Source organism: Bombina bombina, chromosome 4, assembly GCF_027579735.1.
Source record: "Bombina bombina isolate aBomBom1 chromosome 4, aBomBom1.pri, whole genome shotgun sequence".
Lineage (NCBI taxonomy): Eukaryota > Metazoa > Chordata > Amphibia > Anura > Bombinatoridae > Bombina > Bombina bombina.
Window position 1 is genome coordinate 768,707,640 of NC_069502.1, and position 12,939 is coordinate 768,720,578.

General features: G+C 41.0%; 1 protein-coding gene across 1 annotated transcript in view; it reads left to right on the forward strand.

Moving 5' to 3' along the window:
- Nucleotides 1–12,939, forward strand: part of ERO1B (endoplasmic reticulum oxidoreductase 1 beta) — a 168,209-nt gene that overhangs the window by 89,829 nt on the left and 65,441 nt on the right. The window lies entirely within an intron of this gene.

The window sequence follows — 12,939 nt, forward strand, 5'->3', positions numbered from 1 at the left end:
TGAGGAGACTACATGTGCAGTCAGGAACCAATGTGCCATCAAAGCCGCCAATGGGAATAGTTTCAGTTCCCGTTGAGCTGTGCCAATAGGTTAAGATGATCTGTGACCCACTAGGTATAAAGCATGTGTCAACCATGTGATATGCGTAGCAGGCAGGGCAAAAAGTCAGAAACCAAAAAAATAAAAAATAAATATATAAATTCAAAACAATTTGTGCTGAAGCATGGATACACCTACACACTGCTGCCAACACACTTTGTCACGACACACAGTTTGGAAAGCACTGAGTTAGGTTCTACTATTAGAAAGGTTCTACTATTAGCCATGGCTTGTCATATTTACTAGGCATAACCACATGTAAGAGATGTCTAGTTATGGTATTGCTTTCCTTTGTGCACTTTCTTCTAGCCAGTTTGTTATCTGTTATACTGTACTATCCTATTATACAAATAGAGAGATACTGACAGATACTGTACCATATTGTTATATTATGCCAGGGATGGCCAACTGTGTTATGGAGTCGGCCATCACTATATTATACTATATAGAGAGAGTAAGAGAGAAACACAGAGAATTTCCTGCATGGTGAGAAATCATCCACTTATTTTACGGAGTACTGTAATGTAAGTGTCTATCCTTCACATAAAGAGTATTAGGGAATTCACCTTAATGGAATGCACAGTTCCCAATGTAAAATTTTACTTTAAAACAAACCCTTAGGGGCATATAACACTGGCAAAGCTTTAGACAGCTTTAGAGAATCGGGCCCAGAGATAAAGATACATTTATTTATATATATTCCCAGGACATACTTGAAAAACGAGAGAAATCTCAATGTATCCTTTCTGGTAAAATATTTTATAAATAAATATATACATGCAAGCAATGCTAATCTCTGGGCTGGGAACACAATTAGCTACTGTGTGACTGCACTGAGTATATACAAATGTAACTGATAAAATGCTTAAAAACATGTTAAAGAAGCCCCTTTTAATACGCTTTGCAAGGTGTTCTTCATGAGCTACCTACTAGTTTTCTCTTACATTGGTGTGTCCGGTCCACGGCTTCATCCTTACTTGTGGGATATTCTCATTACCTAGAGGAAGTGGCAAAGAGAACACACAGCAGAGCTGTCCATATAGCTCCCCTCAGGCTCCGCCCCCCCAGTCATTCTCTTTGCCGCTCTGAACAAGTAGCATCTCCACGGGGGTGGTAAAGAGTTTGTGGTGTTAGTTTGTAGTTTTTATTTCTTCTATCAAAAGTTTATTTTAAAATAGTGCCGGCTTGTACTATTTACTCTGAAGCAGAAAGTGATGAAGATTTCTGCTGAGAGGACTATGATTTTAGCATCAGTAACTTAAATCCATTGCTGTTCCCACGCAGGACTGTTGAATACAGGAGAACTTCAGTTGGGGGGAACAGTTTGCAGGCTTAACTGCTTCAGGTATGATCAGTCATTTTTCTAACAAAACCCAGTAATGCTAGAAGACTGTCTGTAATCCCCATAGGGGAAGGTAAGCCATGTTTCTTAGACTATGTATAAAATAATGGCTTAAATAAAGGGCTTAGTTGCTGGTTGACACTATTTTGAGCTTAATCGATTGCTTCTTAGCATAATTATTTATAGTTTAGGTGTTTTTTGTGACTTATAAAAACGCTTATGGGTTTTTTTATTCGCCTGGCATTTGATTAGACTCCTAATCTCCTCAGAAAGGCCCCAGCACTGTGTAATGCAGAGGAGGAGGCCTCATTTTCGCGCCTCAGTTGCGCAGTTGTTTCTTTCATGTAATTAACAAGAGTCCATGAGCTAGTGACGTATGGGATATACATTCCTACCAGGAGGGGCAAAGTTTCCCAAACCTTAAAATGCCTATAAATACACCCCTCACCACACCCACAAATCAGTTTTACAAACTTTGCCTCCAAGGGAGGTGGTGAAGTAAGTTTGTGCTAGATTCTACGTTGATATGCGCTCCGCAGCAAGTTGGAGCCCGGTTTTCCTCTCAGCGTGCAGTGAATGTCAGAGGGATGTGAAGAGAGTATTGCCTATTGAATGCAGTGATCTCCTTCTACGGGGTCTATTTCATAAGGTTCTCTGTTATCGGTCGTAGAGATTCATCTCTTACCTCCCTTTTCAGATCGACGATATACTCTTATATTTACCATTACCTCTACTGATTCTCGTTTCAGTACTGGTTTGGCTTTCTACAAACATGTAGATGAGTGTCCTGGGGTAAGTAAGTCTTAATTTCTGTGACACTCTAAGCTATGGTTGGGCACTTTATTTATAAAGTTCTAAATATATGTATTCAAACATTTATTTGCCTTGACTCAGAATGTTCAACTTTCCTTATTTTCAGACAGTCAGTTTCATATTTGGGATTATGCATTGAATTATCATATTTTTCTTACCTCAAAAATTTGACTTTTTTCCCTGTGGGCTGTTAGGCTCGCGGGGGCTGAAAATGCTTCATTTTATTGCGTCATTCTTGGCGCTGACTTTTTTGGCGCAAAAATTCTTTTCCGTTTCCGGCGTCATACGTGTCACCGGAAGTTGCGTCATTTTTTGACGTTATTTTGCGCCAAAAATGTCGGCGTTCCGGATGTGGCGTCATTTTTGGCGCCAAAAGCATTTAGGCGCCAAATAATGTGGGCGTCTTATTTGGCGCTAAAAAATATGGGCGTCGCTTTTGTCTCCACATTATTTCAGTCTCATTTTTCATTTGCTTCTGGTTGCTAGAAGCTTGATATTTGGCATTCTTTCCCATTCCTGAAACTGTCTTATAAGGAATTTGATCTATTTTGCTTTATATGTTGTTTTTTCTCTTACATATTGCAAGATGTCTCACGTTGCATCTGAGCCAGAAGATACTACAGGAAAATCACTGCCTGCTGGATCTACCAAAGCTAAGTGTATCTGCTGTAAACTTTTGGTAGCTATTCCTCCAGCTGTTGTTTGTAATAATTGTCATGACAAACTTGTTAAAGCAGATAATATTTCCTTTAGTAATGTACCATTGCCTGTTGCAGTTCCCTCAACATCTAAGGTGCAGAATGTTCCTGATAACATAAGAGATTTTGTTTCTGAATCCATAAAGAAGGCTTTGTCTGTTATTTCTCCTTCTAGTAAACGTAAAAAGTCTTTTAAATCTTCTCTCTCTACAGATGAATTTTTAAATGAACACCATCATTCTGATTCTTTGGACTCTTCTGGTTCAGAGGATTCTATCTCAGAGATTGATGCTGATAAATCTTCATATTTATTTAAGATGGAATTTATTCACTCTTTACTTAAAGAAGTACTAATTGCTTTAGAAATAGAGGATTCTAGTCCTCTTGATACTAATTCTATACGTTTGGATAAGGTTTTTAAAGCTCCTGCGGTTATTCCAGAAGTTTTTCCTGTTCCTAATGCTATTTCTGCAGTAATTTCCAAAGAATGGGATAAATTGGGTAATTCATTTACTCCTTCTAAACGTTTTAAGCAATTATATCCTGTTCCGCCTGACAGGTTAGAATTTTGGGACAAAATCCCTAAAGTTGATGGGGCTATTTCTACCCTTGCTAAACGTACTACCATTCCTACGTCAGATGGTACCTCGTTTAAGGATCCTTTAGATAGAAAAATTGAATCTTTTCTAAGAAAAGCTTATCTGTGTTCAGGTAATCTTCTTAGACCTGCTATATCATTGGCTGATGTTGCTGCAGCTTCAACTTTTTGGTTGGAAACTCTAGCGCAACAAGTAACAAATCGTGATTCTCATGATATTATTATTCTTCTCCAGCATGCTAATAATTTTATCTGTGATGCCATTTTTGATATTATTAGAGTTGATGTTAGGTTTATGTCTCTGGCTATCTTAGCCAGAAGAGCTTTATGGCTTAAGACTTGGAATGCTGATATGGCTTCTAAATCAACTCTACTTTCCGTTTCTTTCCAGGGAAACAAATTATTTGGTTCTCAGTTGGATTCTATTATTTCAACTGTTACTGGTGGGAAAGGAACTTTTTTACCACAGGATAAAAAATCTAAAGGTAAAAACAGGGCTAACAATCGTTTTCGTTCCTTTCGTTTCAACAAAGAACAAAAGCCTGATCCTTCGTCCTCAGGAGCAGTTTCAGTTTGGAAACCATCTCCAGTCTGGAATAAATCCAAGCCTGCTAGAAAGGCAAAGCCTGCTTCTAAGTTCACATGAAGGTACGGCCCTCATTCCAGTTCAGCTGGTAGGGGGCAGGTTACGTTTTTTCAAAGAAATTTGGATCAATTCTGTTCACAATCTTTGGATTCAGAACATTGTTTCAGAAGGGTACAGAATTGGTTTCAAGATGAGACCTCCTGCAAAGAGATTTTTTCTTTCCCGTGTCCCAGTAAATCCAGTGAAAGCTCAAGCATTTCTGAATTGTGTTTCAGATCTAGAGTTGGCTGGAGTAATTATGCCAGTTCCAATTCCGGAACAGGGGATGGGGTTTTATTCAAATCTCTTCATTGTACCAAAGAAGGAGAATTCCTTCAGACCAGTTCTGGATCTAAAATTATTGAATCGTTATGTAAGGATACCAACGTTCAAAATGGTAACTGTAAGGACTATATTGCCTTTTGTTCAGCAAGGGAATTATATGTCCACAATAGATTTACAGGATGCATATCTGCATATTCCGATTCATCCAGATCATTATCAGTTCCTGAGATTCTCTTTTCTAGACAAGCATTACCAATTTGTGGCTCTACCGTTTGGCCTTGCTACAGCTCCAAGAATTTTCACAAAGATTCTCGGTGCCCTTCTGTCTGTAATCAGAAAACAGGGTATTGTGGTATTTCCTTATTTGGACGATATCTTGGTACTTGCTCAGTCTTTACATTTAGCAGAGTCTCATACGAATCGACTTGTGTTGTTTCTTCAAGATCATGGTTGGAGGATCAATTTACCAAAAAGTTCTTTGATTCCTCAAACAAGGGTAACCTTTCTGGGTTTCCAGATAGATTCAGTGTCCATGACTCTGTCTTTAACAGACAAGAGACGTCTAAAATTGATTACAGCTTGTCGAAACCTTCAGTCTCAATCATTCCCTTCGGTAGCCTTATGCATGGAAATTCTAGGTCTTATGACTGCTGCATCGGACGCGATCCCCTTTGCTCGTTTTCTCATGCGACCTCTTCAGCTCTGTATGCTGAACCAATGGTGCAGGGATTACACGAAGATATATCAATTAATATCTTTAAAACCGATTGTTCGACACTCTCTAACGTGGTGGACAGATCACCATCGTTTAATTCAGGGGGCTTCTTTTGTTCTTCCGACCTGGACTGTAATTTCAACAGATGCAAGTCTCACAGGTTGGGGAGCTGTGTGGGGATCTCTGACGGCACAAGGAGTTTGGGAATCTCAGGAGGTGAGATTACCGATCAATATTTTGGAACTCCGTGCAATTTTCAGAGCTCTTCAGTTTTGGCCTCTTCTGAAGAGAGAATCGTTCATTTGTTTTCAGACAGACAATGTCACAACTGTGGCATACATCAATCATCAAGGAGGGACTCACAGTCCTCTGGCTATGAAAGAAGTATCTCGAATTTTGGTTTGGGCGGAATCCAGCTCCTGTCTAATCTCTGCGGTTCATATCCCAGGTGTAGACAATTGGGAAGCGGATTATCTCAGTCGCCAAACGTTGCATCCGGGCGAATGGTCTCTTCACCCAGAGGTATTTCTTCAGATTGTTCAAATGTGGGGGCTCCCAGAGATAGATCTGATGGCCTCTCATCTAAACAAGAAACTTCCCAGGTATCTGTCCAGATCCCGGGATCCTCAGGCGGAGGCAGTGGATGCATTATCACTTCCTTGGAAGTATCATCCTGCCTATATCTTTCCACCTCTAGTTCTTCTTCCAAGAGTAATCTCCAAGATTCTGAGGGAATGCTCGTTTGTTCTGCTAATAGCTCCGGCATGGCCTCACAGGTTTTGGTATGCGGATCTTGTCCGGATGGCATCTTGCCAACCATGGACTCTTCCGTTAAGACCAGACCTTCTGTCGCAAGGTCCTTTTTTCCATCCGGATCTGAAATCCTTAAATTTAAAGGTATGGAGATTGAACGCTTGATTCTTGGTCAAAGAGGTTTCTCTGACTCCGTGATTAATACTATGTTACAGGCTCGTAAATCTGTATCTCGAGAGATATATTATAGAGTCTGGAAGACTTATATTTCTTGGTGTCTTTCTCATCATTTTTCTTGGCATTCTTTTAGAATACCGAGAATTTTACAGTTTCTTCAGGATGGTTTAGATAAGGGTTTGTCCGCAAGTTCTTTGAAAGGACAAATCTCCGCTCTTTCTGTTCTTTTTCACAGAAAGATTGCTATTCTTCCTGATATTCATTGTTTTGTACAAGCTTTGGTTCATATAAAACCTGTCATTAAGTCAATTTCTCCTCCTTGGAGTTTGAATTTGGTTCTGGGAGCTCTTCAAGCTCCTCCGTTTGAACCTATGCATTCATTGGACATTAAATTACTTTCTTGGAAAGTTTTGTTCCTTTTGGCCATCTCTTCTGCTAGAAGAGTTTCTGAATTATCTGCTCTTTCTTGTGAGTCTCCTCTTCTGATTTTTCATCAGGATAAGGCGGTGTTGCGAACTTCTTTTGAATTTTTACCTAAAGTTGTGAATTCCAACAACATTAGTAGAGAAATTGTGGTTCCTTCATTATGTCCTAATCCTAAGAATTCTAAGGAGAAATCGTTGCATTCTTTGGATGTTGTTAGAGCTTTGAAATATTATGTTGAAGCTACGAAATCTTTCCGTAAGACTTCTAGTCTATTTGTTATCTTTTCCGGTTCTAGGAAAGGCCAGAAAGCTTCTGCCATTTCTTTGGCATCTTGGTTGAAATCTTTAATTCATCTTGCCTATGTTGAGTCGGGTAAAATTCCGCCTCAGAGAATTACAGCTCATTCTACTAGGTCAGTATCTACTTCCTGGGCGTTTAGGAATGAAGCTTCGGTTGACCAGATCTGCAAAGCAGCAACTTGGTCCTCTTTGCATACTTTTACTAAATTCTACCATTTTGATGTATTTTCTTCTTCTGAAGCAGTTTTTGGTAGAAAAGTTCTTCAGGCAGCGGTTTCAGTTTGAATCTTCTGCTTATGTTTTTCGTTAAACTTTATTTTGGGTGTGGATTATTTTCAGCAGGAATTGGCTGTCTTTATTTTATCCCTCCCTCTCTAGTGACTCTTGTGTGGAAAGATCCACATCTTGGGTAGTCATTATCCCATACGTCACTAGCTCATGGACTCTTGTTAATTACATGAAAGAAAACATAATTTATGTAAGAACTTACCTGATAAATTCATTTCTTTCATATTAACAAGAGTCCATGAGGCCCACCCTTTTTTGTGGTGGTTATGATTTTTTTGTATAAAGCACAATTATTCCAATTCCTTATTTTATATGCTTCGCACTTTTTTTCTTATCACCCCACTTCTTGGCTATTCGTTAAACTGATTTGTGGGTGTGGTGAGGGGTGTATTTATAGGCATTTTAAGGTTTGGGAAACTTTGCCCCTCCTGGTAGGAATGTATATCCCATACGTCACTAGCTCATGGACTCTTGTTAATATGAAAGAAATGAATTTATCAGGTAAGTTCTTACATAAATTATGTTTTTTGACAAGAAAGTTCATGCAGCCTCATGTGTGGTGTCCAGGGACTTCAGAGGGACTTCAGACAGGCTTATTTCTACTCCATATAATCCCTAAGGACGGTAAAAGCCTCAGCAGAAGCTGTGGCATAGTACAAATTCATGTTTTAGCTCCGGTTTGGGCATTAAGGGGTTAATTGAGCTGAAAATTTGCGTGCAATCTTTTCAAAGCATTAGGATAATGTGGTGAAATTTCATTAAAATCGGATGTTTCCTTGATGGTTTTTTGATGTTTTGGTAATAAAGTGTGTTCTTTTATTATTTAAAGACACAGTAACGTTTTTGTCAAAAGTATTTTTTATTGCATTTTAGTGCTGTCTAAGTCTGTCAGACATGTCTGAGCCTTCAGATAGCGCTTGTTCTATATGTTTAAAAGCCATGGCGGTACCCCCATTGAATTTATGTTTGAAGTGTGCTATAGCGTCCAAGCAGTTTAAGGACCATACAATGATACTTAAAAATGTAGCCCAAGATGTATCTTTAGCTGAAGGTAACGAGGAGAGTATTTTATCTTCCCCTTCTGTGTCAACACCAGTTATGCCCGCGCAGGCGATGCCCAGCACATCTAACGCATCGATCCCTGTTACTTTGCAGCAATTAGCAACAATCATGGATAATTCTCTCGCAGCTTTTTTATCCAAACTGCCAGCATTTCCAAGAAAGCGCAATAGCTCAGTTTTAAATACAGAAAATGAGCAATCAGACGCAGCGGATAATTTATCTGTAGTGCCCTCACATCAATCTGACTTGGCGGTGAGGGAGGGCCTGTCTGAGGGAGAAATTTTTGACTCGGGAAAAGTTGCTCAGCAGGCAGAGCCAGATACTATAGCATTTAAATTTAAGCTAGAGCACCTCCGCGCCCTGCTTAAGGAGGTTTTAGCTACGCTAGATGATTGTGACCCCTTGGTGGTCCCGGTAAAATTGTGTAAAATGGACAAATTCTTAGAGGTCCCGGTACACACTGATGCATTTCCGATACCTAAGAGGGTGGCGGATATTGTGACCAGGGAGTGGGAGAGACCAGGTGTACCTTTTGTTTCCCCCCCCCTATATTTAAGAAAATGTTCCCCATTGTTGACCCCAGAATGGATGCGTGGCAGACGGTCCCTAGGGTGGAGGGGGCAGTTTCAACACTAGCTAAGCGCACCACTATACCAATAGAAGATAGTTGTGCTTTCAAAGATCCTATGGATAAATAATTGGAAGGTTTGCTTAAGAAAATATTTGTTCAACAAGGTTTTCTTCTTCAACCAATTTCTTGCATTATTCCTGTAACCACTGCAGCGGCTTTTTGGTTTGAGGAATTAAAGAACTCCCTACAGAGGGAGACCCCTTATGATGAGGTTATGGACAGAATTCACGCCCTGAAGTTGGCTAATTCTTTCATTACAGATGCCGCTCTTCACTAAATTAGCTGCGAAAAATTCTGGTTTTGCAATCGTGGCGCGTAGGGCGCTTTGGCTAAAATCTTGGTCGGCGGATGTGTCGTCCAAAACAAAATTGCTTAATATTCCTTTCAAGGGTAAGACCCTTTTCGGGCCAGAGTGGAAAGAGATTATTTCCGATATTACGGGAGGAAAGGGCCATGCCCTTCCACAAGATAGACCTTTTAAGGCTAAAAATAAGTCTAATTTTCGTTCCTTTCGCAATTTCAGGAACGGACCTGCTTCTACTTCTATAGCCACTAAGGAAGAGGTTAACGCTTCCCAGCCCAAACCGGCATGGAAACCCATGCAAGGCTGGAACAAGGGTAAACAGGCCAAGAAGCCTGCTGCTGCTACCAAGACAGCATGAAAGGGTAGCCCCCGATCCGGGACCGGATCTAGTAGGGGGCAGACTTTCTCTCTTTGCTCAGGCCTGGGCAAGAGATGTTCTGGATCCCTGGGCGTTAGAAATTGTCTCTCAGGGGTACCTTCTGGAATTCAAGGACCTTCCTCCAAGAGGAAGGTTCCACATGTCTCGCTTGTCTTTAGACCAGACAAAGAGACAGGCATTCTTACTTTGCATAGAAGATCTTTTAAAGATGGGAGTAATACACCCAGTCCCAACTGCAGAATGAGGACGGGGTTTTTACTCAAACCTGTTTGTAGTTCCCAAAAAGGAAGGAACTTTCAGGCCAATTCTGGACTTAAAAATCCTAAACAAATTTCTCAGAGTTCCATCATTCAAGATGGAAACTATACGGACAATCTTACCGATGATCCAGGAGGGTCAATATATGACTACCGTGCATTTAAAGGATACGTACCTGCATATTCCTATCCACAAGGATCACCATCAGTTCCTAAGGTTCGCCTTCATGGACAAGCATTATCAGTTTGTGGCTCTTCCCTTCGGGCTGGCCACTGCTCCAAGTATTTTCATGAAGGTGCTAGGGTCCCTTCTAGCGGTTCTAAGACCGCGGGGCATTGCAGTAGCACCTTACCTAGACGACATCTTAATCCAAGCGTCGTCTTTTCACAGAGCAAAGGCGCATACAGGCATTGTGTTGGCCTTTCTAAGATCTCACGGGTGGAAGGTGAACGTAGAAAGAAGTTCTCTGTCCCCGGTCACAAGGGTTCCCTTCCTGGGAACAATAATAGACTCGATAGAAATGAAAATCTTTCTGACGGAGGTCAGGAAGTTAAAACTTTCGAATTTCCTGTCGAGTTCTTCATGCCAATCCTCAGCCTTCTGTGGCTCGGTGCATGGAGGTAATCGATATAATGGTTGCGGCAATGGACACAGTCCCCTTTGCCAGAATCCATTTGAGACCACTGCAACTGTGCATGTTCAAACAGTGGAATGGGCATTATGCAGATTTGTCTCCCCAGATACAAATGGACCAGATAACCAGAGAATCGCTCCTCTGGTGGTTGTCTCAGGATCACCTGTCTCAGGGAATGAGTTTCCGCAGACCGGAGTGGATCATTGTCACGACCAATGCCAGTCTCTTAGGCTGGGGTGCGGTCTGGAACTCCATGAAAGCTCAGGGTCTATGGTCTCGGGAGGAATCTCTTCTCCTGATAAACATTTTAGTATTGAGAGTGATATTCAATGTGCTCCAGGCCTGGCCTCAGCTGGCGGAGGTCAAATTCATCAGATTTCAGTCGGACTACATAGAACTGGACCTGATGGCGTCCCGCCAGAACTCAAAAGTTCCCCTTTACGGGTCCAGGTCCAGGGATCCCAAGGTGACATTGCTTATGTCTTTCCACCGTTTCCTCTTCTCCCTCGGCTAGTAGCCAGAATCAAACAGGAGAAGGCTTCGGTAATTCTGATAGCTCCTGCGTGACCTCGCAGGACTTGGTATGCAGACTTGGCGGATATGTCATCGGCTCCACCATGGAAGCTACCTTTGAGGCAGGACCTTCTAATCCAAGGTCCATTCAAACATCCAAACCTAGTTTCTCTGCAACTGACTGCTTGGAGATTGAACGCTTAATTCTAGCTAAGCGTGGGTTCTCTGAATCAGTTATAGATACTCTGATCCAGGCTAGAAAGCCTGTTACTAGGAAAATTTATCATAAGATATGGCGAAAATATCTTTGTTGGTGCGAATCCAAGGGTTACTCGTGGAGTAAGATTAGGATTCCAAGGTTGTTATCTTTCCTCCAAGAAGGATTGGAGAAAGGATTGTCAGCTAGTTCATTGAAATGACAGATATCTGCTCTGTCTATTCTGTTACATAAGCATCTGGCAGCTGTGCCAGATGTGCAGGCGTTTGTACAGGCCTTAGTTAGGATCAAACCTGTTTACAGACCTGTGGCTCCTCCATGGAGTCTAAATTTTAGTTCTTTCAGTTCTTCAAGGGGTTCCGTTTGAACCTCTACATTCCGTAGATATTAAGTTACTATCTTGGAAAGTTTTGTTTTTGGTTGCTATTTCTTCTGCTCGAAGAGTTTCTGAATTGCCTGCTTTGCAGTGTACCTCACCCTATCTGGTTCCATACAGATAAGGTTGTTTTGCGTACCAAGCCTGGTTTTCTTCCAAAGGTAGTTTCCAATAAGAATATTAACCAGGAAATAGTTGTTCCTTCTCTGTGTCCTAATCCAGTTTCTAAAAAGGAACGTCAGTTACACAATCTAGATGTGGTTCGTGCTTTAAAATTCTATTTAGAAGCAACAAAGATTTCAGACAAACATCATCCTTGTTTGTCGTTTATTCTGATAAGAGGAGAGGTCAGAAAACAACTGCTACCTCTCTTTCCTTCTGGCTGAAAAGCATCATCCGATTGGCTTATGAGACTGCCGGACGGCGGCCTCCTGAACGAATTACCGCTCACTCCACTAGAGCTGTGGCTTCCACATGGGCTTTCTAGAACGAGGCTTCTGTTGAACAGATTTGTGAGGCAGCGACTTGGTCTTCACTGCATACATTTGCCAAATTTTACAAATTCGATACTTTTGCTTCTTCGGAGGCTATTTTTGGGAGAAAGGTTTTACAAGCAGTGGTGCCTTCCGTTTAGGTTACCTGACTGTTTCCCTCCCTTCATCCGTGTCCTAAAGCTTTGGTATTGGTTCCCACAAGTAAGGATGAAGCTGTGGACCGGACACACCAATGTAAGAGAAAACAGAATTTATGCTTACCTGATAAATTTCTTTCTCTTACGGTGTGTCCGGTCCACGGCCCACCCTGGCGATTTAGTCAGGTCTAAAATTATTTTTGTAAACTACAGTCACCACTGCACCCTATGGTTCTCCTTTTTCTCCTAACCGTCGGTCGAATGACTGGGGGGAGCGGAGCTTGAGGGGAGCTATATGGACAGCTCTGCTGTGTGTTCTCTTTGCCACTTCCTGTAGGGAATGAGAATATCCCACAAGTAAGGATGAAGCCGTGGACCGGACACACCATAAGAGAAAGAAATTTATCAGGTAAGCATAAATTCTGTTTTTTCTTATTTTTGAGAAGAGCAAAAGGGAAGGAGCAGGGCAATAAAAACATTAAAGGAATATGAAACAATACTCTTAGCTTTTAGTAAAAAAAAAAAAAAACATAAAAAGAAACAGATTGTGTGGAACAGTAAACAACTTGTTTTCTTGCTAAATGAGCCCTTAGGAATTTTTAAGTGTAGCCTCTGCCAGTAGCTAAATAAGGGAGCTTGTTTTATAATTGACCATAACTGTCCTCTGCAGAGGAGTGGTAATTAAAAAAAAAAAAAAAAAGGGACAGTGTAGTCAAAATTAAACTTTCATGATTCAGATAGGGCATGTAATTTTAAACAACTTTACAATTTGCTTTTATCATCAAATTTGCATTGTTCTATTGGTAATCTTAGTTG